The sequence below is a fragment of the Tyto alba genome, unplaced genomic scaffold (genome assembly GCF_018691265.1).
Source record: "Tyto alba isolate M040663 unplaced genomic scaffold, T.alba_DEE_v4.0 Super-Scaffold_23, whole genome shotgun sequence".
NCBI lineage: Eukaryota > Metazoa > Chordata > Aves > Strigiformes > Tytonidae > Tyto > Tyto alba.
The window spans coordinates 17,331,316-17,359,293 of record NW_024881297.1 but is presented as its reverse complement, the minus strand read 5'-3'; positions in this window follow the sequence as shown (position 1 = coordinate 17,359,293).

The window sequence follows — 27,978 nt, the reverse complement described above, 5'->3', positions numbered from 1 at the left end:
ATGATAGTTTCAGACTACTTTTCTGTGATTTTTTTTTCCTGCCTCTGAAACTAGAAATTCAGAATTGGTGGAGCATCAGTCAAAGCACTGGGCACAATGCAAGCAAAATGACACCAAACATGTTATCTGAGAAAGTTAGAAGATCAGAACTTACTCTTGACTTGTCTACCCAGTACTGGAATAAAACCAACATTGAAACATCAGAGTTATTTGTACCCTCAAAGTTTTGATTTTTCAGTATCCTCTAGAAGTTAAGTCAGCACAAGGCTTTCCGGCAAGTCTCAGTTCCTTTCTTGATTTTGGATGCTGTATCCAAATACAATGCAAAGAGACTGAATTCAGTACTGAACTTTCAATACATACAAAATAAGGTTCTGACACAGGAAAATGCCTGTATATGGTAAATGTAACTTTTGGCTCCAGTTTTTATGGTCTGGCAAAAGGCTTTCAGTGCTTTTATATCTGCTAAGATTATAAGAGCTCTGCATTACATTTTAATTAGCATGTTAAAAATGCATACCGAAGAAGCAATGAGAAAATAATATTCTACCTTTTCATACATGCTGTGCATGTTGAACAGCTCTAACATTCAGATCATTAGCCACAAGAAGTTGTTTTTCCAGTCACCAACATCCATGTTTTTACTTCAGCAGCCATACCACTCCTCCATACCACTCCTAATGTCTAAATGAGTTTGCTTTCCCAGAGTGTCTGGGAAATGGTTTTGTTAATCTCAGTCTACATAATCATTACCAAACTGAATTCCAGCATCTTTTCTAGTGTCTAGCCAGAATATCAAGTTTCAGGCACCTTTCACTACTCCTTATTTATGTAATTCTTTATTAAACCTGCATTTTACAGCCATTTTTTACAACTTGGGCATATTAAGTTACAAGGTTCTGGATAATTGGAAAAGATTCAGCAACAGCTACAGAGGTAGCAAAGATTTGGGATGGAAGTGTAAAGTAATTTACAGAGCAGTGATATACACAATGCTGGCAGTGGAACAACTTGATGTTGATGCAATTCACGTGGCTGCTGCTGCTGCACGCTTTCCATTTTATACAGGAAAGTACGTTACATTCCCTCCCATCTCGTGTTAGTCTAGGAATTTATTTCTAAAGAATAGCTGTTTAAAGAGTAATATCAAATTACCACAGCAAGGTGACCAACACAGCAGCTAAATAATCCATATTTATGAAGTACTGCAGATGTTTGAAACGCTGTGAAGACATGTACTCACTAAACCTTCACCATCCTTTCCAATGCAGGCAGGCAGAAGGGAACACGATACAAGTACAGTCACATTGTGGCAGCCAAAGGAGTGCACCAGGCATAAGAAATGAGGGATAGACTCGTCTCAGAGGACAAGAAAGGACAAGAGGACAATGGACCCAAGTTGCAAGAGGGCAAAGGGGAAATTACTATTAGGTATCAGGGAAAAAAACCCACTTCTTGCAGAAAGAGTAGTGATGCACTGGATCAGGTTGCTTTGCTACAACATCTCCATCCTTGGAGCTATTCAAGACTCTCTTGGAAAAGTCCCCAGCAGCCTCACCTGACTTCTGAGTGGCATTTAACTACAAAGTCAGCTCCGCTTTGACCAGACACCTTCCTGTGGTCCCTTCCAGACTAAATTATTCAATGATTTGGTCTCACTTTCCATCTAACACTCAGGATTCCACAATTTGGAAATAGGTAAGGAAAGTCTCCGCTGTGGAAAGTGGAGGCAGCTTTTCTGTAACCGGCAACAGAAGCAGAGCACCAGGCTGAGCAAGGCAGAAGTAGCTTCAGCAGCAGACCCAAAATTTGTTTTCCTTTTTAATGTTTGCTTTATCCTCTACTACTTTAAAGAAAGATCATGCATTAAAATTACAAATATTATTACTCTAATTCTGTCTCCTCAAACAATGTTTTTATTTGGAAAATGCTACAACATGCTGAGCTTTTAATGGACTTCTGAAGTACAATCACCTCCCTGCAAAGCGAAGAAAGTCTACAGCTGGAGGTATGCCTGATCCAGGAAACCTGTCATATTCTATCCTAAATTCATAACAGTGGATAGAGTGTAAAAAAAAAAAAAAAAGTTGCTAACTTTTCAAAATAGACTTTTTCCAATTAAATATTCATCCCGTACAACATTAAGATGGGGAGTTCTGCATTTTCCGTTTGCTCCTTCAAAACAATCTCATTTTGTTACAAATATTTAAAATTTTCAGATTACCTACTGAAAGACTAAAAAAGTGCAAGTATCCTAATACAATCTACAGTGCAACTGATTTCAATTTTACTGTTGCAGTAAAACTAACAATTCCAATCAAGCCTTCTGCCTACAGTTCACAAGAAAGCTAAAATTGCATTTAAACTGTGAAAAAGTTTTAACCTTATCAACTAATTTTACTTACCAAACTAAACTTCACAAAGAAGAGTAATTCCTAAATATTTAAATATTAAAAACAACACATAGTTTTTTTCTCATCCTTCTCCACTTGGGGAAAAAATTGTACAATTAAATCAAAAATATTTCTGTTTGTTTCTATTTGGTTCTAAGTGTTTCATGACTTAGCTGTGTGTTTGTTCAAGAGTAACTTACAGAAAGAAAATTAAATCAAATACAGTAATGCAAACTGATAAGTTGTCGTGTGAAAAAAATTCTATAAATTCTCACACACAGAGATGGAATTCAGATAATTATTACCAATTCTAATCAGCATAACCAAACAGCTACATGTAAAGTTGTTAGTAAGTGACCAAAAGTATACACAGATCTGTTATTTAAATTTATTTCAGCCTGGAAACAGGCTCTTGGAATAAAGCAAGCACGTAACTAATCGATTTATACACTCTAATTTGTTTATTTCAGTTAGAACATACACATTTCATACACTGCTGAAAGACCTGGCAGTGAAATTAACTGTGAAGTGGCTGATGTTTCTTTCTTTAATATTTTATCAATTGCTCTTTTTATTACTGTTTTTTTCTAGTGGATACATGAAATACGCAAAAGTTCCTGTTGTTGTAATACAGATATAAAACCAGAGGAATTTGCCTTTTCCCTGATTCTATTGCAAAGAAAAATAAAACAAAATTTTACCTATCATCGGTCATACATGGCTGCATTTTTTCAAAACTATATTTACTCACAACTACATATGCGAGAATACAGGTCAAATATCATTCTGCTCATCCACTTTTCCTTCTGCCACTCAGACTCACTTTATTTTCTCCTGCTACTTCCCAAGTTTTCTTGACACTTGGAGCAGCATCACTACAGAGCTGGAGGGAATATCCCAACCTGAAACATGCTCTATCACAAAAATTGGAACTGATCTGAAAACCACTTCATGAATAATTAAAAATATATACCCTGCAGTTTTAAATAATTTGATTTCAAAAGCAAACATATTGAGCAGGCTATTTAGCATCAGATGCTGGATGAAATACTACTCAAACCATTAGTATTTTAAAGACAAAACCTTAGTAGAGGTATATTCATATACTGCATACATAATGTACAACAACCAGCTCTCTACATTATGTCATAAAACAATCTCACTGACAATTATTTCTTAACATTTTAAGTCAAATAAAAAAAAATATATGAATTTCAGTTTCTTCACGCTAGGAGGGCTAGTTTTGCATTAATATCACGCCATTCAGTTACATTTTACTTCATTTTTACCATGAAGACACATTTCTAAAAACACAAAAATTGTTAGCAATTTGTCCGTGCCATATTTTTCTTTCACCTTGAAGTAAAAGATGTATTTGATATAGACAATGTTTTCCAAAGCAACATGAAACCATAATCATCCTATGTAAAGCCAGGTGAAATTAACAGAGCGATATGAAGAATGACCAACTCTCAGTGAGTAAAGTTTTGCTATGGCATTTCATCGGTACCAAACTACTCACTTCAAGGGAGTTAATCCCAATTCATGTCAATGTAATTGAGAACAGATACCAGCTTGTCTGAGTTTCCCTGACTTTACAACTCCATTGGTTCAAACGGCGTTACTGTGGAAGGTTTTTAGAATTGAACTATTTATGATTTAAGCTATTACTAATACATTACTACTATTATTTGCTGTTCACATGGTCATTGTTAACAAATTACCCAAAATATTACACTTTTAAAGGTTTTTTGTATCTTTTACCTTCCTGAAAGTACATTTTCAAAATGCCATACTTTCAGGAGCAAACTCTTCGGATTTCTTTTCCTTCCTTCACATTGTAGATTTTGGTGAATAAAATTTGCTTTGTATGTAATCCCAAGTGTACTTCAATCCTGCTTTCGTTTTGCTAGTACTTGGAAAAATATGCCTACATTTTGAAGTTTATAAAACAAGAGGTGATGGTATGACAAAATCATTCACAATGTAACCCTGCTTCAAAGGCTGACCTCATTATCTGTCTACAGACTAGAAAGTAAACAAACATTTTAAATTGCAGTCCAACTGCAAATATAAGTCTTTCTTGGTGCAGTCTGCCAGAGCAGTTTTTGCTTGGCATGTGTGTATGTATGAACATACATAATACTCAAAAGAAAAAGCACTAGAAACAACACTGCAAGATTCAATAAGCCTAGAGAAGCACATAAATCTTTTTTTAACATCTCCTAAATTCAGAAATCTTACAAAACTAGAACTTATCCTGTTCAGTTTCTACACAATCCTTGTTTTATATTAATTTTAAAGTTAAGAGTCTAAATTAGAGTCTAATCATTAACCTGGCACTCTCAAGAAATAGTAAAGCTTCCTCAGGTTAGAAGATGCAGACCCTGGGATAAACTGCTCCAGCAGGTTCCCATATCCCTTTGTGGACTATTGTGATTGAACACAAAATCTGAGGTAGATTGCACCTATGAAACAGTCTAGGCTAAATGGTTTGATTGTCTCTTCTGATCTCCTTATACCACAGATCCTGAATTTCACCCAGATACACAAACACTGAATCTAGCATGTCGTTACTAATAATAGGGAAGCTAGTGTGTTGTGTGAAATTCCGGATAGTGCCAGCAAAAGAAGGAAGCTGATTAGCTAAATAGGGAATTAAAAGCTTTATCTTTTAGAACAATACAATCCTGAATAAATACTTAAAATTGGTTCCACAGTTTTGTTCGAGATGGTAAGAAATAATCTGATTTTCCTTTAAGGAAACTGACTCAAGTAATAGGACTGATTTATCACAGTACAACTCTTAACTTGATTTTTTTTTTTTTTGTTTAAAGAAAAAAATTAATCAATTAAGTGGATGCTTAGAATTGACTAAAGAATATATTATGACTGGTTAGTATGAGTGAACGTTCAATTGTTTAATTATTTTAATAAAATGTATAAGAACTGCATTTAAACTTTCTGATTTACAAGTTCTTGTTTTTCACAAAGATCAGACAAAGCCAGTAAAATTCTGCCTCAACAAGATGCATATAAAACTCCCAAGCAGACCACAAGCAAAGCAAATGCTCAGACTCAGCCTAGAGTGCCTTCAGCTTTCAAAGATCGAAGGCACAGCTCTCCCATCCTGAACCCTGATGGTCCCCGAACATTCAGAAGTCAGATGTCCCAAAGGAGCAAAATGAGGCACTTGAAGTTGCCAGTAACCAATCCTTCCCCCATCTCCAATACTTTTTACAAATTGCAGCCTCACATAATAATGGTTCTGAGCATTGTTCTGAGCACACATGTCATTAACCATTACCTTTTCCAAAATTTCAGCGCAACCGTAGAAAACTAGACTAATTTTTCCGACAGTACTGGGCTTTCATTGCATACCTGTGACCTGTTCTTAACTTCCCTACACAGTTGGGTTGTGCCTCCCTGTACCTTAGGGGACCCACACACTTTCTGTTGTGGTTGCATTTCAAATGCTGGCATGAAGAGCATGCCAGGAGCTGCTGGCTGAGAAGAGCTTGGAAGCCAACACAGAGAGAGCTAGAGGAAGCAAGTTGGGCTCACGCATGACTTTTCCACACACTTTCATATGTTTTAGGCCAGCCCAGACAGTATGGGAACTCCCAAATGACAGATGATCCATTTTCATTACTCTCACATTTCCATTGCAAATATATTTCATATTGGACTTGTTGAAAAAAAAAGCACCACATTCAAACAAGAAGTAGCACATTTCAGAATACTCTTTTTTACAATTCTCTTGTTATTCTAGAAGTAAATAATATAAAAAGTAGCCAGGGTGACATCTGCATTAATATATACATGCAGCACCTATGGATTTACTCTTTAATTAAAGCAAGAACCTTTATGTCATTTGTACAGAGTGAAGTAAAGGACATTTTTTCTGCCTGTATAAGCTTTGGTATACCAGTTTCCTCCCTAAAGACCACATAATAGCTACATTTAAGTAAATCAGGTCAACATGTCCTGCTTTATTTTATATTAAGGTAAACTAGGCTTCCTGTCCCACTGCAGTCTAATTTTTCTTTATAGCTATTTAAAACCTATTATAGGTTAACATTAACATTCAGACTGCTTCCTGCACTGTCTGATTTTGCTAGATGATAAACTTAATAGCATTTAGTGACAGACAGTAACTGAGAATTTGGGGGGAAGGGTGAATTTCATCTCCAACAGCAGCCTACAACATTTATAGCAGTTTAATAACAACATCAATAAAAACGCAGATCTACTGTAAAATGCCTGTGGTGGCAATTACTCTAGTTTGTTTACTTTGGCTACAGCCACCAGAGAGCAGGATCTATTCTGCTTAGCAAGCACCACTTCTTCTTTTCCAGTCACTCATATGCCATATCTGGACCGAGAGAAGAATAACTTGGGGTAGGGATTAGGAACATATAGGGGACAGATACCACACTGCACCTGGCAGAGACCACTTTTCTTTAGCACACAGACATTCATTCCACTGTTGTGGCAGGATGCATTAGTATTCAATGATCTGCACAGAAAATACAACCTTGGAAAAGACATTACCTCACAAGAAAAAAATCTTGCACTGTATTCATTTTTCAAGATTGAATTAAGTCTATTTTGGCTAAATACGAATATCAGTAGTTTCAAAACCCAAATCTGATTCATATGTCACTCTGTGCTGCCTCAGAGGTTCAATCAGTGGATGTTTAAAATCTTCCTGCTGGTAGCAGATAGCAAAAGTCACTAGAGAGACTTACAATGATTTGTCAAGAGGTTTCTGATTCCCAAATGTGGTACATTTTGTTCTCAGGAGTAGTGGGGCTTGTTGAGACAAGAACTCTGCAGTTGTGCTCTGGGTTGCCTTGGAAATATTTATATCATGAAAGACCATGTAAGCTACTTCTGTAACACTCATTTTCTAAATACACTCACATTTAGCTGTTTCCTGATTCGTATGTTTCACACACACACCAAAAAAAAAAAAAAAAAAAAAAAAAAAAAAAAAAAAAAAAGAGAGAGGTCTGTTAACCATGACAACTGAAAAAATGGCTGTCTTCAGCTCTTGGGATTTCCTGTTTGTAAGATGTGCTCCTTCAATCATGCAATAAGAATATTGGGGTATCTGGACACAGACTAGTAGGACCAAACTGAGGCTATGCAACAAATCATTTGTTATTAGTTGTTATTAGGAACTTTAAACAATATTTCAGGGAACACCTGTCCAACCAAAAATCCCATTTAGACAGGTTTTATCTATATACAGGTTTCCCATGGCTTCATGTTTTGCGCCTTAATAACAGCAACAGCAGAGACTTGTTTTGCAAAAACTTGTCACATTTATGACTGTGTTTCATTACTATGCAAGACCAACTAGCTAAGTCAGTGTTTTTCACCACAAATGCCTACTGCATGTGTAAACCCAGCATCCATGCTCCTGTCTGATGTTAAGCTATATATGAACATATGACATTGTTTTGATTTCAGTATCACCTGTACATAGAACTGTTAATGCAATTTGTTCTGTATTATAAGTATCTTTATAACAATAGCCAGGGATGTATTTTTATGTTTCCTTTAGTTAGAAAGATCTTTGAGAACATATGATACAATATGGTACAACTGAAGAACATAAGTGGTGTTAAGATGATTCTAAGCTGGCTGTGGGCCTTCTGTCCTCAGATCTATTTTGTACAGGCTAAAATGTATGGAATGAAGTGAAGAAGCTTCAAAACTATAAGGAAATATAGACTCTGAGATTTGCTCCAGCTGACAGCTTCCATATAGACAGGGAAAACCAGGAGATTTTTAAAAATGTCTATGTGCCTCCTTGGTCAGATTTAGCTAATTTAATTGTGTAGTTGGGGAGGTGTCACAGAAGATGCTGTTATCTCTTTGCCAAAGAAGCCAACCAGACAGGTATCAAAATTTACTTACTAATGGAGCAGCACAAAACAACACAGTCCTTTCATATTTTATCATCCTCTTCCTAATTGAAACAGCTAATAAACAGCTAAGAGTATAGAGTTTCCTATAGTTCCCTGTGAAACAAAAAAAAGATAAAAGGTCCTGTAGCTGTTCTAGAGTTTCCAAAAAGATCTCCAGCAAATCAAATGCCCATCACAATTCCAAATATCTGTTATCTGATCATTTTTTGCATCCCAAAGTATAAGACCTCAAGACGGGCCCATGAGATGTGAAGGGAGAAAGCTGGGCAGGCCTGTGAAGAGAGAGATGCTAGGCTTTATGTCTAGCAGAGCTCCTCTGAGCGTGCAGCTAACTACACAGCTCGCCCAACAACAACATATCTAGCTCATCTAAGCCCCATGACATGAGAGAAAAATTAAATGTATGGGTAACAACAGGAAAGGAGGCAGAAGTCAACTGTGTGAGGTTCATTCTCAACATGTGAGACTCAAAAGGTCTGAATAAAGGGTTTGCAAAGGACATCAGGGAATACCAAAAGCCTAAGGGACATGAAAATGTATGTAATCAACAAAGATGAGTAACATGTATGTCCTTCCTGCTTACCACCCTCAATGCACACATCAGTTTCAGAATACAGTGGCACCCCAGAAGACTGCAGACACTCAGGAACACGCCTGGGTCTCCTGCCTCTCTGATAATCCTGTGAAAAAAAAGGTATGGCTTAACATAAACTAGAGAAAGCCTTGGAATCAAGTCTAAATCAGGATCTAGATAAGTCCCCAGCCAGCCCAAAAATAAGGGGAGGCACAAATGTTCTGTAAAAGCATCTTTCCACTCCATCTCCCTCAAACTCAGCAAGAACTAAGTCCCAAACCTCACAGACAGAGGAAAATACTGTTGGGTTGAAAAAGGAAGACTTAAAGTCAGGTTGCAAGCCAACCCTCGAATGCTGAGCCACAGCCGAGTGCGATACCTAAAGCACGCACACAGGTGGCACATAAGCAAGCTATATAAAATGGCCATCGGGGCAGAAGCACGCTACCTGCCAGCTCATGCAAGATGACTGAATGTTGGCCAAACACTGAGCCACAGATGGTTTTACTGCCTGCGACAGCCAGCCAGCATCAGCCGAGGTAGTCTGGCAGGGGAAACCTGGACAGAAGACAAGGTAAAAAGGGGACAAATATTATACTCCCTTCTCAAAATAACTTGCTGTTTTCTTTTCAAAGTTTCAGACTCTTTGGACCTAATTAAATTTGAAGAAGGAAATGAGGAGTAAGCAAAATTCTTGGACAAAGGGCTAGTTTTTTCAGCTCTACTGAGACTGCAAGCAATGCATGAAAGGCAGTGTCAGGTGCTAAAGCAAAACAGTGTGTACTTTAGCAGCAACAAGAAATGTAGGAACAAGAGAAAGCATGTATCTATTTTAGGAATGTAATTGTTTTATAGAAAACACACCAACCCCAGTATTTTTCTAATTCTGTTCTTTAATACTCAGTGCTTGGCACCATATAAATTCCTCCAATCAGGGAAATCAAAGATTTCATCCGATGGTATAAATATTTGTTCCACACCAGTTTTTAGAGTTCTTAATGTTTATATAAGTATCACTTACTCAATGCTGGTCCTGTGAAGAATTCAGGAGCCGTGCCCTTAACTACCCTGTATAGGCCATCTGTAACACACTTCACAGCAGAACAGAGGAGCTTCTGGAAGCCACTAGTTAACTACCACCTCCAAACCTTGGCAGTAGCCTTCCAGGAGCCCACCATGAAGAGACTGACCAACTGTTATTTGTCTTTAACTGAAGAAACCAACTCATCCTTAGAGTACAATAAGCAGACCATTTCACATTTACAGAATTCATGCCCATCCAGGGAAAGACAGATACACAGCATCAGTTCCTCCAGGCAGACCTCTTAACTGATTGTTCGTCTGCAAGTTATTTAACAAATCACAAGAGCCAAAACAGCATCTTCCTTCAGAAATAAACTCACTAAAGATCTATAGTGCATGTTAAACAGAAGTAAAAAGATATTTTACTGCAGACTCGTCATGGTTTCTGGCAAGAACTAATGCAAAATGATTAAAGACTTTTTCAAGTTTTCCCTCAAAACTTGCATGGAATTAATTCTGCTTAGCCATACGTTCATTATGCCACCCACTGCCATGATCAAGTGCCATGCACAAACTTCAGTAACTTTTTATTGGCAATAATAACATAAAGATACTAGGGTAGATTCTTCTGTGAATGGTTCAAATTACTTCCACCTGTTGTCATGCCAAGCACAAACAGACAGATTCACCTCCCAAGAGGAGAACTGGGACCAGGAGTCTGCATTTTAACTGGAACAGAATGTGGAAAATGAGTAAAAGAGGTTGTGACAATCCCCTGAATCAGTGGCATTTCATTTGGAAAAAGATGTCATGTGAAATATAAGACAGAGAGATATACTTTGTAACCTGTAACATTTGATGTGTCATCACATGCAGGAGATAAGAACCTGAGACCTAAAACTATTTTTGATCCTCAGCAGTAGGTAAACTACTATGATGAGTCTGTCTTCTCAGAAACAAGTTTCTATATCTCAGTCTCACCACAATGAGCTCTGAGTTTCCTGAAGAACATAATTTTGAAGACTGACGTAACAGTTTTTCTTACAGTATTACCAAATACTGCTTGTGTATTCACTTGCCCAGGTACAAATGCTGAACCAGTCAAACACAGAGGTCACGAATGAGCCAGATCATTAGACATAACATATACCTTATTCCTGAATATAATTACACATCATTTGGCAAAGCGTTTTCCAGAAACAGGTAAGATCTGATGAAATGAATATGTATCTGTGGGCAACAACATAGCATTTCTCAAACTTTTCAAGAAGCCATTAAAAAAACCCCAACCAAACAAAACAAACCATCAACGCCTCCCCCACTATCCTCAAACCCAACCCACAAATAAAAAAAACACCATCAAAACCAAAGCATAGCCTCACATATCTTCATGCCTTTAACAATGATAGTTTTATAAAAATTCTGGAGTACACATTTCAAGAGTTTGATGAAAAAATATTGCATGTGCAAAATATGAAGGTAGAATCTTTTATATTTTTTTTGCTTCATATTGCCTTCTTTGAGAGTCTATCATGATATTCAACGGTCACAACATGACTGCTGAGATAAAGTGGTGGTCCACACCAGCTTAAGTTGTTACTATACCAAGTCTGTAAAAAGATCACTGTTACACATTTGTATATCTCATTTTTGTCATCGATTTTAACGTATTGACAGGCCATTGATGATAAAGCATTCACTGTCTTCTGGTACAAATATCACTAGGCTTCCTCTAAATTCATAAAACATATTAGATCAATTATTCCCTTCATGTTTTGCTTTCTGTTGGGGAAAGTGACCTGCATCAGTTATTTTTTGTGTCAAATCTTGAATAACACTATGCTCTTACAAATACAGCATACTGTTTTGATATCAATTCATACTAGACCAAGTATGTCAATATTACGTCACAATAAAAAACAGCCTAAAAATGCCAGTCTCCTGCAACAAAGAATTATCTGCTGAGTGCTCAAACAAGTAATTCTTACACTTTCTTCTACACTGCACTTATGAACTTGGTACAAACAGATCTGAAGTCTGGGTATTCAATATGTAAGCACTGTTGGAGAAAAAAAATGTACACAGAAATTAAAAGAGTAGATGCCTGTGGTAAACAGCTCAAAAATGTATACTTATTAGCAGTGCCTTGATCATAAATATAAATTGATCACAACTCCAAAAAGTAGAACAGGATTACTCACTGGAAGAAAATTGAAACATCTTTAAAAGTAGTTTTAGAAAACAACTAATTTGTTTATCTACAAGACCAGCCATTTAATTTACTTACAGATAGCTCAGAAGTAAAACTAACATGGTATTTGACAGTGTAAGAATAGCTATATAATGTCAGATTAAAGTTTCCTCTCTAAACTTTTCAACAGCGGCCGATAGAGAACACATAGAGAAGAAAATGAGACAGAAGCAGAGAGTGATACCTCCTTGATACCCTCTCATCCCTAGCAAACTGCAATTCTCAGACTTCCTGAACTTCATGTAATTCTGGTTTTAATAGTTCTGAGTGAGATTTTCTTTCATGGTTGTTTTATTGAAGCCATGTAAACTTCTGGCATCCATATCATCTTCTAACCATAAATTGCAGAGTTTAAATTTCTCACTGTGTGGAGAAATACCTAATTCAGTTTGGTTTAAATCTGTTGCCTGTTAACTTCATTTGATCTTGCAAAAGGCTGCCTGGGGAGAACAACATAAATGACATTTTTGTGGAACCTACATAAGAATCAGAGGAGATAACTGCACATTTTGGATGTTGTAGGGGCTCTTGCAAATAAAATGCAACTTTCTCATGTTATTTAACTGGTTAAGAACTCTGCCTCAGCTGATAATAGTTTAAGAATTTTACTTTCTAGTGTCATTTAGTGGCCCACATGAAAAAAAATCCTCTGTCCTTTTCCATGTTTTAATTGTTAAACTACAGATTTAAAAAATGACCAAATGTGGAATTGTCACTTTCATTGACCACCTCAATAGAAAAACCTACAGCTGTGTGGATCTAGGGAATCAATTATATTTTAAAATTCTTCAATTAGAATCAATACATAACTTTGGAAAGTCACTGATAGTGGACTTCAATACTCCCCTGATAATAGAAGGAAAAATGTAACATCTCATAGACTAAATCATTCAAACAGCTAGTCTCCTTAGCTCAGCTCTAAGAACAAGAAAGCAGCAGTCAAAATCAGAATTTGGAAAGAGCCCTTAATTGAGGATAGGTGTAACATGTTAACAAATCCCCTTTCTATTAATTTGATTTTATTTACTATCTTTCCATATCTCTAGCTGTGTCTATCTCCATCCATATCTCTATTACTGTGGTCACTTACAAATCTTATTAAAAGCCAGTTAGGATTTTTTTTTCTGAGAACTCCAGTTCATTTGCAAGGAAGGAATGTTTGCAAGTGATATGAAATTAATGGCTGGGGTAGGGGGTATTTCCTGAATAAGGAGTGAAAGGATGCCACTCCATAGGCACGAACTGCCAGAACAGGGGCACATGGGAGGCCACTGCTGGAGGCTACTGTGTTCCAGTACTGCCCAGTGACCACTGGAGCCCCAGCTGCTCAGCAAAACCCAACAGGTACAACATGCTGTGGACGTGATGACAGTTTCTGTACTTTGTTACAAAGTTAGTCATTTCCCCATGTTCACTTTGTGGGAAATCGTGGGGAAAAAAAAAAAAAAAATAAAAAAAAAAATTGTTTAGTCCCTGTTCAACCAGAAATGCACACTAAAAAAATTCTGAATGTTGACCAGCTCAAATTTTTACTTAACATATTCCAGTAACCTCCTCCCCTTTCCTGGTGTGAGATGAAAGCCAATTAGTATGAGCTGGCCTTTCAGCACAGTGATTTACCCAGAGACAAACCTGGCGATCTGAACATACTCTCCAAAGTGCCACGTCAGGTTACTATAGGGCTATTTTCCCTGTCTGCTCTGAGCTGTTTAGGATATTGCAGTTTGATATAACATTACAGTCAAAGGAGAATAGAATACATTTCTAGAGTTGTAATTTTCCTAGGAGAAGCAGGCTTTCAAGAGCCATCCACATCACACATGTGAAGCATAACTAAGTGCCTTGCCGTTGTGAAAGGTCTTATCAGATGTCACCTGTTGTATACTCCCTTGTTACTTGGACTTCATTCTCTGCTAGATTCTGTATAAGTATTTAAAGAATAGAAAGGACAAAAACTTTCCCTCCTCACCTCCAATGTATTTTTTTCTAACCCTGTTTCCCCACAAGAAGTCAAGAGATCTAGCAGTATTCTGCTATAAATACCTAAAGTCTGTCTAGTTCTTCTCACACATCACTTTTGAAACATAACCTTGAAGTACAGGTATGTTAGTGCTGTTCTGCATATCCATCTGTTATAAATCACCTGAAAATGAAGAGGAATCCATATGTGAAGTCTGTCTATTTCTGGTGAAAATAAATTGGATTTGCATGTGGTACAAGAGGCATAGATGAAAGCTAACAGTGTATTACAGTATTTAGTAGTCTAGCAGTTTTTTAATAAATCCATTAAAAAGTTACTGACTAAGGCTTGGCATAGAACTGAGTGAAAGTAATAACATTTTACTTACAAACTGCTTTAAGGTTTGAAGGACCTAAAGAAATGAAGAAATAAACTAGTTAAAAAAGAGTCCAAAACAGTAGATCAAGTTAGCATAAAAAGAACCTCAACAAAAACACAAATAAATCCCCATTCCCATAAGAGCACAATGGAGATGTCTTCAGCTCTCCCATTATCTGGACTATTTCTAAAGAACACAAGTGTAAAAATGAGATTATTACTGGATAATATTAACACAATACCACTGCTCACTGGAAGTCTCACTGATCATTTTCCAAAAGTGGTCTATACCTTGGCTCACATATTTGCACAAATCCTGATGCGGCATCCATAACAGATAGCATGTAAGCAGTGCTCACTTTGTAATAAGCTCACTCTACTTACAAACTTTTGGTTCATTGGAAGCAGCACTGCCTATACAATCCCTTCAAAATAGGCCCAACACCTGCAAGTTTGGTTATTGCTACATTTCCTCTTAAGCAATTTCCTCAGGACACAAACAATATTAGATATCAATAACTATGAAGACCTTGCTTGAAGACAACAAAAAGCAATACGCAACATCATATATAACAGTACCATCTGGTGACCACTACTAAAGAAGTGAACTTCCTCATTTTTCTGATTAAAAAAGTTCAAAAATTCTTCCAATACCACTTTTGGTTTCTCCAGTCCCAGTTGTGTAAGCAGTTTTATCTTTCAAAAGTTATGAACCCATCTGGAAGGGACCCACCAGCGAAGCAGGAAGAGAGAAACTGCAGTGATGGCTGGGTCAGCAACTACAATAATGCTTTCTCTTCCCAGCAGAAAAAGGACACTTGGATGGCTCCAAGCAAAAGCAGCACTCAGCTTAAATACAGCATTCAGGCTTTGTATAGAGGATCATATTAAGAAAGCAGCAAAACATCATCCCAGTTATAAATTTGCTCTTTTGTCAAGAGATATTACAGAAAACATGTAGACTACACTTCAAAGTGCTTTTCAGATGAAAAATTACCCCTTTTTGGAGCACGCTTGAGATACTATGATGATGAATTTCATACCATACCATTTACTAGTCAAAACAAGAATTCATTATCAAGATTCCTGCACAATTACCTTAGCTTACAAAATTCAAGATGTTTTATGCTTTCATACACCATCACTGACAACAACCAGATAATAAAAACCATGTTCCAATGCCCCAGTGACTGTTTTTTTCACGTGAACCATAAATAGAGAATATTAAATGGAAAGAAAACTGAAGATACTATAAACTTAGAGAAACCTACAGGGTAATGAGGGCAATATCTATTGTTTTGACTAAAAAATCTACTAAAATACACATTGTGTACAAACATGGAAAGAGACATTAAATGAAAAAGAAATAAATTAAATTAAGAAAAAAAAGATGAGCTCAGTGTTGCTTTACTTTTTCCAAAGAAAGTTCTACTTCACAAAACTTTGAGAGATGTGTGATTTCTCATCCATTTCATAGGGCTAGCTTTGAGCTTTTCAATGAATTAGACAGTTTCTTTGTTTTCTGTAACTTTCTCATCAAAAGAGTTAGGTCTCTGAAATAATGACTTCTAACAAGTTTGCAGCCACTAAATACACTCCACATAAAGTACAGACATGGGTCCATTATCTAGGACTTCCATTTCTGCATGGCTCAGGCCCAGTCCAGAAAAAAACATACACTGAAGCCTGTCAAAGTTTAGTCTGAGTAGAAGCACCATCACATAGACACCAAATATCTAACGGTGAATTACAGTCATGTATTGTATACAGCTATTTTAAACATTCTGGAAGTAATTATTGTATGGAATATTTTCAATACATTCATTTGATCTTAAATTGATCAATTTAAATGTAAACTGCATCAAAATTTCAGTGCACAGATTGTATGCAATAAAGTTTATCACTGAAAGTATTTCTGGAAAACCTCTGAAATACTGAGAATTTTATTTGATTTTAAAATAGTTTCATCGAAATGCATACTACATCCAGACTGAACTACTTAGATAGCCACAACAGACAAAAGGCATAAAGCAATGGAGAACTTTAATCTGATCTATGGGCCCAAGAAACAAGAAATGCAGGCCAGCATCTGAAACTATGGCAATCTTGAAACTACCTGAACCTGGTGTGTGGATAAACACCTTATCGCGAGAGAAGGTAGATGAATACCGTGGATCTAAATCCAGTACAGATTGTGAATTTTTCCAAAATTGTGACATTCAGAGCTGTATTCCAGCCACCTACACTTTTTAAATTCCATAATCTACAATAAAAAAATGATTTTACACTAAGAAAATCTAGTCTTCATGACAAAACCACAAGTGTTTCATTGCTTAAATCAGACGTATCACCATATTCTTTGGTTATGGCTGCCCACCCTTTACCTCTCCTAATGTTTGTTCCCAACTGACTTCCACAAACTCCCCTCCCATCATCATCACCACACACATATACAGACAGCCCAGTTGTAACTTGTAAATATAAATGTATATATATTTAAACAACATCACAAACGAGGCCAGTCCACATGGACTGCTTCAACAGAACTGGGGCTCTTGTTTCCTGTTTTCTCACTTCCATGTGAACTATAATATGATGATGATTTCCATTTTTAGAGAGCAATTTTCTGAACTACTATTCAGATCTGAATCATCTGTAAATAAAGATGCCTTTAGCTTGGCATAGGCTGTTTTCTCCGCAGCACTAGACTTTGTTCTTGCCCTAATGACTTCTCAGTCATAATTTCCCCCAGATTCTGATAATACTAAATTTAGATTACAACAGATATTTTTTATTATATTCTCTGGCATCTTTGCACCACAACGATTGCCTTATATTAGCTGCACTGAGTGCCATTCCTTTATTCCCATAGCTGTTTTTCCAAGAGTGCTCTAGCATCTATTTATGTGAGTTAATAGAACAAAATTATTTTTTCAGTTGCTCATATGTTTATATAGTTATATTGGTCAATAGATTTGACCTCCTTTCATTTACATATTTTTTTGAAAAGGAACATAAATCTGATCCTTTATTATTTATTTTCATACAAGGTTACAAATTTAAATACAACAGATTTCTATTTTAAACTGGAAAATCAGAAAAAAACACCCCTACATTATTTGCAAGACTTTAAGCCAAAGTCTAGAAATCTTCAGGAACTTCAGTAATGCAGGATCTTTAAAAATAAACATAAGCAGATATCAAGAAAACTTAGAAACTCACCCGATATTCTCTCCTCACAGTGACTTCAGTGAGAACAAAACTAATTTGTCAGGGGTAGGCAGTCTCAGGAGATGAGCAGACGGTCAAGACTTTTCACCCTGAAGAGATGAGAAACTAATTTAAAAGGTCCATCTTTTAAACACAGGAGATAGGAGGGAACATTCATGTACTGGCCAGGGTAGGAAATTACCATAAAGTTGGTTAGATGGCTTCAACAAAATTGGGTAAACTTGAAACATTTAAATGATCAGCAAAACAAAATTATCAAACATTTAAATTTTCCTCCAGCTGTTCTACTACAATATTTTTCTACTAGACTCCTCAATAGACACAAGGTGGACACAAGATCCATCCCACAGGTGCTCACATAAGGTTGGTTATGTGCTCTCTCCTGCTTCATACCCTGGCTGGATTTCTTTTGCATAGCACAGGCACTACACATAGCAAGCTTCAGTCCTGTCCCAAACTACATGAACGCAGAACCAGTGTTCACACACACGCTACAGAAAGCACCTGTCTCACGCATTAGGCAAAGCTGAAATTGTATCAGCAACATCTGGCCCCATTTGCTTTTTAATGATTTATATGTGTAATATTTTTGCAATGCTATTGCTAGATTTTCCACATGCTCTTTTATTAGCAACATCAAAGCTGATTTCCTATATGTTTCCTATAAATGCTTTGTACAGTTCATGTTCTTGGCTTTTTTCTTTATGTTTGTCTTGTGTTCTTCTCCTGACAGTAAGGCAAAGCAAAAATTATTTGAACTGGGCAATAAAGAACTGTTTTTTTTAAAAGTCTAAGTATCTTGAAAATAATATGGAAATGACAAAACTTCAGAAAACCAAAAAACTGCATATGCAAATGCAGTTACCCTCAAGAGTTCTGTCCTATGTTTTGCCCTGTATTAAATTGTTAACAGATTATCAAAGGTTTGACCAAAACATAATTTCTATCTTCTACAAATAAGTCAGATGCAAAGAGCACTCAAGTCAAGGGTTCTTTTCAATATAATTCACAATGCGCTGAATTAATTATAAATAATATCCTGCTTTGACTTGTTTTAGTTTTGTATTGTTTTGTACATTGAGACTATTCATTAATAACAGTTCTTTGATAATGACATTTGTCCTTTTCCCTCTTTTAGGAATTACTGATTTTTAGTCCTTCCCTCTTAACTTCTTTGTATCATGGCCCCAGCCAGTCCACTTGCCTTATCTCCTTAATGTCAGTAACTTCACTGATTTTACCAGTTAGTGCCACCCCTAACACAGGTTTATTTTATGGTCTGTTGACCAATTTACTTTAGAAAACAGGTGAAATAGTGTATTCAGATTATTCATGGATCAATAAACCTATTTGCTACAAGCTGATCCTTTGTTTCTTAAAATCTCTCCTTTTTATTACAACTATCATCTCATTAACTGAACAGCTCTTTAAAAATGATCAGCTGCAAGACAGTTAACTGAACTCCCCAAAATTAACATTTAAACACCCTATTTCTGTCTGGTTTTAGTAAGATTCTTACTCATTTTCAGTTCTAGAATAGGAAGAATATCACAAGGTAATACAATAAACGATCTATTTTTAGATCAGAAGAAAAAAAGCCAGGGCCCTCTCAAATTTTTCACTGATTACATTTTGTGAATTTTGTGACAGAGAACTCCACTTATCTGCCCAAATGTTGGTATTTAGACCGAACTATCTGTGTGGGAAGTCCCTGCAGAAAGCAATGAAGGAACAGTACCTTCAGATAGTGATCTGTTCCAACTCTGTACATCCCAATGCTGCTCTTGAAAGGTTATATTCAGGTAAGATGCATCCACTTCTCTGTTGTGTTTTTGTAGCTGGCAGTCAATAATGTTGTGTCTGGCACTGTATAGTTATTCATTGAAATCCAGCCTACAGTAGTAAAAGAAATCAATCATGTATCCCAGTCCAATAACTCATCCTTGCCGTCAAAACATTTCCTTTTCTCTACAAACATGCCACAATCAGCATAATGGCTGCGTGTTCACTACATTTCTAAGTAAATGCTTTATTCCAGTAATTCTCAGCCCATTGAAACACAAGTGTTTCAAAACACAACTCAATGCTTGATAGACACAATAAATCTTTCCCTGTCTTTTCTTTTGCCAGTATTCTCATCAGTGTTTTTTTTGATCAGACCTAACTCACAGCACTTTTATTATTTTTTCCTGAACTGGCTTATTTCTACTGTAATTAAGCTTTTTCCTCTTTGATATTCTAAAACTCCCACCATTCAGTAAAATTGATGATATCCACAATTCTTGAGACTGATATTGATCTCAAGGATTTCTATTTATTTTCCATATGGCTTTTACCAAATTGCTACCTAAAAGGGCTATGTCTTTATATCCAACTAAATATTTTCTTTAAAGAAAGCCACTTCAACAAGAAGCATTGACAGGTACTTCACAATTCCTATTTTTGTCTGTAATCTGTGCTGTTAGTCAAAATAATAAAACAATAAAACAATTACTCCCTTATAGCATCAGACCTGAGGTCTCTACAAAGACAAAAGTTTAGAAACATTCTCTTAAGAGTTTTAATTTCTTGGCAACCAGTATTTTTCACACTCTGGGCCTGATTAACATGACATTTCAAGACTCTCAGAAAGTTGCAGGGGAAGACTATCATTTAACAGGTGTCCAAAGAGCATTCTCAATATTTGCACATAAAAAACATGATAAAATTTTATATCTTGGTCCCTCCTCAAAGTCTATTGATCCATGCAGGGGTTAGGATCATGGAGAAGCACAAAGAAGGAATATTTTAGGATAGTAGTAAATGGACCCTGGGATTTCTCTAAGTCTCATTCTATAAACTTCTACTGTACAAGAGGATGATTAGTCTAAGGACCATATCCTCTAAACAGACTGATCAATTTTAAAGCATAAATCAGCTGGGCCTGTGGTATAGATATAAGAACAAAGGCAACCTCACAAAAGCAAAAGGTGTATCTTTCCCTTCTGGTGAGTTCTGCTTTCCTTCTCACACCTCAAGAGCAATATTTACATCAAACACAATCTTCTTCAGCCAACATTTTCAATAAACAATTTACATATGATTGAAATGAACACTTAACCCACCATATCTTCCATCATTCAAGGTTCCTCCTTTTGAAAGCCCTGGTAGACACCTCACTAGATCTCAATACAAATAAGCTTGGTAAACAAACAACGTGTTGTAAGGCCTAGTTATGTGATTTGCAAGACTTCAGATGTCTGATCACATAGTCTGATGTGTTCAGCAGCTGAAATTCTCAACTGGTGGCATTACAGCTAGCAAAACAATATTGAACAGAGCAACCACTCCAGATAACTGGTCAAAATTACATTTATTGCTGTACCTTTGTGTTCTAATGTTTGAAACATTCTGTGATCACCAGTTACCAGTTTCAGAAATCAAGCAGTTATTAGTTATCAGTAACTTAGCATCATTCATTCTGTACCTGTACTCCTTTTCTAAACATACTATAGTAAAAGTAATTACTTTTCAGCCTCGTCTAACCAGGTAATTTATTTAAGAATTAGACTTCAAAAAATTAGGTAACACTGAACCAATGTCAAATTCTGTTAAGATGGGAGGCTGGAGAACAAAGATTCACCAAGTTCTCCTGGGTTTTATGGGGGGCAACCATCACTGATGACATGCAAGACAAAAACCTACTTCAGCCATATCAACCCTTCACTTTATTGTTGTCTATGGGGCTAAAACATACTTGTAGACCCAATTAAGTAATTGCCCTTCCAAGGATTGTTTAAGCTTAGCTTTGACTACAAAAAATCAAAGGAATACAATTTATCATTTGCAACCGTGACATTTTCCAGTGTGGCAAAAGTCGCTGGGGCCAGGAGTTCTGCCTCAGATCCAATCTCTTTTCAAATTCCTGTCATGGCTGCCCACCACAATCCTGACTCTTCCCCTGCTTCAGAGACTCAACATGACTGCTATTCTGCCCAAATCCAGACACATTACCATATCATTTTGTTTCTTATTCTTTCAGTCATTTTATTTTCTTCAATACCTTTTGCCATGTTGCCTTTAGCCACACTGTTTTAGCCTTCAGGGAGCCCTTCAGTCAGAACAGAATTTACCAGTTTTGTGAATATTACCCAAGGAAAAATTTGACCATGGAATATTTACACGCAAAAGTACCTGCTCCACAACATTAAGGTTTAAGAGCTTTCTTCTGACTCCCATAATGGTTCAAATCAAGATGCACAATCTTATTTGTTATCAAACAATTACCTTTCTGGGATCTAGTATCTTAACCATGAACACACATGGGGAAAAGCCTATATTCCAGTGTTATTCCAGTTATTTGCAATTATTAATTACAGATCAGTTTTCGAGCTTGCAGAGAGCAGGCAAGCCTTCCTATGAATCTATCTGAGCAGCTGAGAGCAGAGCTGGGTGGGAAGAAGCTAAAATGACTGCTGCCTTGATCATCTCTCAACCTGAGAAAGTGGCACAGTCCTCTTATTCTTTCTGGCAAGCGTCATGTCAGACAGCTTAAAAAAAATACTTAAAAGCTTTATTAAGTCCTATTTTTACTACCTTAAAACTAGCATGACCTTTCATTAACCTGCTGCGACATTTAGAAGACTGTTCTAGCAGATTAGTCAACAGTGTGGACGTATGTTACAGCACCATTTTCCCAAGTACTTATCTGATACCCTAGGCTATAATTCTAGTTTTATTATTAAGATCTATTACCCTTCAATAATTAAAAAAAAAAAAAATTGTATATTAATGTTTAAGTTGTTACAATACTTAAACAACAGAGTTGAACTGAAATACAAATATAATAGTAATAATGCTGCCTCCACACAACAAAACATGATCTACTGGATAACACGAATTAGAAGCAATCCATTGTGTGGGAAGAAGGGATGTATTTTCAATTAAAACATCCCTCGAGTTTCTGCATCCAAAGCTTCTTTTAAATAGTGTGAACAGGAAGATGTTATCTTCTCTGAACAACCTTCAGAAACTTGAAACAGTTTTCTAGTCACGAAACCAAGCTCTTCCAGGTGTTGCACAAAAGTAGGACTCCCTACTGTAATCAGAGAATGCAGGACACGGGTCCTGAGAGCACTGGCAGAGGGGCTGAAATCCATGTTCAAGCCCTCAGCCTCTCAGGTTATAACTATGGGCCTGTGGGCTTTTACAACACTTTCTTCTCCAGCTATACTTCCACTTTTACATACCTAAGGAAATTATCAGGAACTCAAATTTGCATCTACCAAATCCCAAAACCAGACTGTAGAGTCAGATTCTGGATTTGACCAGGAATTGTGCCCTGGAGCCAAAAAACTTTTACAGCTCTAAGTTTTGTCAAAACTGGTACACTTCCATCAAAAGTTTAAGTTTTGACAAATTGTCAGTTTTTGACATTAAAGTGACTTTGTCAGACAAATTCCCAATAAACTTGAGCTCTAATTCTGAATAATACAGCAAAGCTTTCCAAAAGACCACAAGGATTCTTCTGCTTAATCAACTGCTAGTTTCTACTTAAAAGGAACAATACATGTTTAAAACCAAGAACTCAGCAGAAATATTGGAACAGCGTAGGTGATGCTGACATGCCTCAAAATTATGAGAACTTTACAGCGCTCTCAACACAGGGATAAGAGAGGTTAGATTAAATCACTAGAGACTAAACTGGGACAAGAAAAAGTAAAGATAAACATTTTCAGTGACAAGGATATCTGAATATTTTGTAGATATGCTAATTCTCTGTGTTCACAAAAAAAAACCAAAATCACAAATGCATAATACATTGGATTTAACTGTTTTCAGTTATCTTAAGATAAGAGAAAATGGCAAGAGTAACGTGACAAAGGTGCAGCCTAAAATAAGTTTTCAAGGCCTAGAAAGCAATGAGAGAGGGACAAATACTAGATAATAATTTGGTTAACTGAGAGCTCATTATCTTTTCATTTTGCTAATCATAAACTCCCTGATCTCTACTAAACTATAAGGAATAACATATAAAATGCCTGTGCTACAGCATACATGACTAATGGTAGATTCTTAAAGCAATTTTTAGGCACCTTAATGGGGCTCGATTTTTATGACTATTGCACGCCTCACATTAGTTTCCCTGTGAGGTGTAGGCTCTCAACTACGGTAACCCCTGTTTCATGATTTTACCTACTGTATTTCCCAGGATCAAAACCTCATCTGTGCAGACCTCAGTAGTCTCCCCCTAGTACGTCACCAAGAATGTGTTGTATTTTTCTCTGAAACACCTCAAGTGCCAAACACAACCTAAATGGCAGTTCGAGGAAACTGTCTCAGAGGGGATGTTGAATGTGTGCAAACATGTGCTCTGTTTTTGTAAAGGCACCAGCCAGATCCCTGCTGATGCATCAAGTGCAGGAAAGTATTTGGCACCAGCCCCTAGTCCCAGAACTTATCCCCTTGTAGGTAGTGGAAAAATGTTCCATTTTTAGTTATTCAATTATACTGGGCCTACACATAAATGAAGCATTCTGTCTGTCTTGATGTGCAAAGACCAGTAAATCTATCCGCTTGGCTGGTGCTTCTAGGCACAGCGAGGCCCAGAGGCCCGAAACTTTCCTGCTTATATTTTAGCCCCTATTTAAACAGGGCAGTATTTGCCTATGACAATGAATCTCAGGACAGGTGGGGGTCTCTGAATTTCAAGTGCAGGCCCTGACTGTTGCTCTGTAAATAAACACAGGCTGCTCTGTGCAGCTTTTCAGCAGCCTCCTACAGATGCAGCAAGTTTCAACTGTGGGGGCGTTTTCAAGTTTCTATTCTGTAACTTAAGGCTAGTCTTTTATATTATGATTAAAAAATGTTTATTATTTTGGAATCAGTCAGAGGCAAAGTTCCTGACAAAAGTTTAGTTAACTAGTTTTATGCAATAGAGGCATAACTACTAGAGAGTCACTTCCACTCATTTAAGTAACACTTTCTGAAAGGCAGTTCGTCTCAAGGAGAAACCCAGTGACAAGCACTCAGACACCTAATTGGAGTCCTCAGACCAAACAGCATGGACATCTTACTGGATTGTGTGGTGGCTCTCACAACAGAAACTGAAATGTGGGAAGAAAAGAATAGTGAATGCCTGAATTTTGTCTTGATATGGAAGCAGAATAAAGTCATGGAAGCTGGGAAGCACAGCGGGTTCATTAACATAAAAGATGAGTAGGAAGAAGTTTGTTCTAATTGTTGGGGGGTTGAGGGGTGGTGCCCCCCCAGAAACGTGTGAAACTGAAGGATAAAGGAAATAAAAAAACATGATCAAAGACAGCAGAGAGTATCATGAGGGAAGCAAGGAATCTCACAAGGAAGAAAAAGTATGGACTGGAAGAATGAGTTTCCTACAGAAGAGAGAGGCAGGAGCACAGTTCAGTCAAAGCTAATAGGAAAGACTAACAGTGCTCAGACAGGATTAAGAGCCAGAGAGGTCAAAGGAAGAAATGTGCCATAGCCAGACCTCATCATTCAATTCGACCTTTAACATTCATGTCGGTATCTTTGGCAACATTGTCAATTATGTTTTAGTCACACCTAGAGGCTCCAACCATCCTGAAGCCCTTCTGCACTCATCTAATACATTTTAGAAAAATGTTTATACATATACTTGTAGTTTAAAACTTGAATCTAATTAGACTAAACATGTTTTATTTGACTAATTTCCATTAAAAAGAAAACATATATGCCTCAATACATTGGGGTATTTCATAAGTGCTGAGAATCTTCTAGCATTCTGACATCTCTATAATGAACTTTAATGAAAAATTAAAAGGTTACTATGTAAACGCTTGGAACAAATATAAGCAGAGGGCAGACAATTTCCTTTTTCTTTTAAACAACACAGCAAAGCATGAGGCCTTCCAAACAATAAAAGAATGTTTATGGCCTCCCTTCTTCTTCCCATAACAGTCTTGATGTTAAGTAAGGAAAACTTTAGCTCGTCATAGGCACATCTCATGTGAGCCACAGAAACATAGAAGTACTGAGTTGCTAAAGGCCTTCTCCTAACACTCTTTCTTCTCTGGGTACAAGATCTTATATTCATGTTCACATTAAATTATTTGGTATCAGCCTAACTGAGAAACAAACCACAGTAGCGTTTTTTCCCTGTTTTTGGTTAGTGTAGCTAGCAGCTTTATTAAATACTTTCTAATATATTTTATAGGTTAAAAAAATACAATTGACATCAAGGAAAGGAAATATAATATGGATAAGGTTTGGTCTCTGTGATGTATTTTAGATTAAAAATCACCATATATATGTCATTTAAATATGACTAGCACTCTTTAGGTTGGAAACAAGTTTCCCTAGGAATAGCCAATAGGAAAGGGGAAAAAATTAACATTGGCCAACAAAAAATTGGCTTTCTTAAGAACTATTAATAAGAAATCTGATGAGAAGGGCATTTGTCTGCCCAACTGGGTAAATATGAAGTATTTCCACCATTAATTTTTTCAAATAGTAAATCACTAAAACATAAACCAGTATCAGAAAAATACTGCAGAGCCAACACATCTCTGGTCCAAAATTAGTTGGTAAAAATAACTTAATAATTATACTTTTTACAAATATGTTTATGTTCTCATTCAGAACTATTTTTAAAATGCTTCAGAAAGGCAAACAGCCATACAAACGGCTTGTTGCATGAAGTGCCAACTGAAACAAGCATGTAATAACGTTGTGAAATTGCATTATCTGACACATTTCAAAAGCTTATTCAGGTGCTTATTTAAGCCCATAAAACCTGTAGGGAAATAAAGACAGGATGACATTTCAGTCAGCTTACCATAACATTTTTCTAGTGAAATTGCATAGCAACATGTTAATGCTGAAAAAAAATGTCAGCAGTAAAAACAAATGCCAATAAGCTAAGTGCTTCTGTGGAAAAAAAAAAAATGCAGCTACTAATAAGGTAACATCAGCACATTACAAAGGCATGACAGTCTTAAAAGCAGTTTACAGCATCAAATATGTGCAGTCAAAATACCATAAAGGATCTTAACTGCACTCTAAAATAAGAAAACAAGGCAGTTTATACCACATGCTGTGTCAAATCTGTGTCTCAGAGCGTTCTGCCAATAAATACAATTTGGAGGAAACCACCAAACTTTTCATTATTCTACGAACAAGCAGACAACAAGAATATCTCAGTGTCAGAGCTTTTCAGAGACGATATAAATATTCTTCAAAACATCTTAATTTAGTCATCAATTCACACACTAGAATGAGACACATCACTGTACCACATGATTTCTGGTCTGAAAAACAAGCTAGAAAGCAAGAATTGGTTGCGAAAAAAGGTCCTGTTTGTACCTAACTGAAATTCATTCAGTGGCAGAAATATTATGACAAAGTATCCCTTTCCCTGATCCGATTCATCTGCAAGTTAATTCAGATCAGACTACAAATGGAAAGGGATGCTTAAGGTAAAATCAGATGGGTGATCAGAGAGAGAAGCCTGTAGCAGTATGGTGAGTGAATTTAAATGAAAAAAAAATGTTATGATTCTTAATATCACAAGGGGAATAGAAAAGACATTGCTATTCAAAGTGCATAAAGAACCAAATCATGAAGTTTTAGTCGTCTGTTTTCCATAGCTTAGTAACAGTCATCTATATATTCTTTTCACACCCGAAAGTGCCACTGAAGTTACACCAAAAGGATTGTCAGATCAAGATCTAGATACTAAATGATTCACAGTTGGAAAAATACAAGTAGAATAAGCACTTAACCATCTGAAATTTTATTCTTCCATGCTCTCTCAAACACGCAACATGCTTTTCCAAATCTACTTCCCAAACTATTCTTTACCCATTATATTATTTCCCAGGAGAAGCATCTGTTGCCTGGACTAAGAAAAAAACATAAGACTGCAAAGAAACCACCAAGAGATGAAAGTTAACCATTTTTGATAGTTACATCTCTGGACACATATCGGTAGCAATATGATCTCCTTGATGCAGTTGTTCTATGCATAGGCTTCATAGTCACCTTTAGCTCATTTTTTTTTATTTCACTTGTATTACGTTTCAGCAGCATCTACTCCTTAAACTTAGCACAAATGGATTAGCACCACTTATGTGGAACTCACTTCAATACTAATGTCTTAGGCTGTAAGTTGCCTAGCTCTAAAGGAAGCTCTTTACCTGAAAAACTTAGCACATTTATGAATACACAATCATAATATTTTCATCTAAATT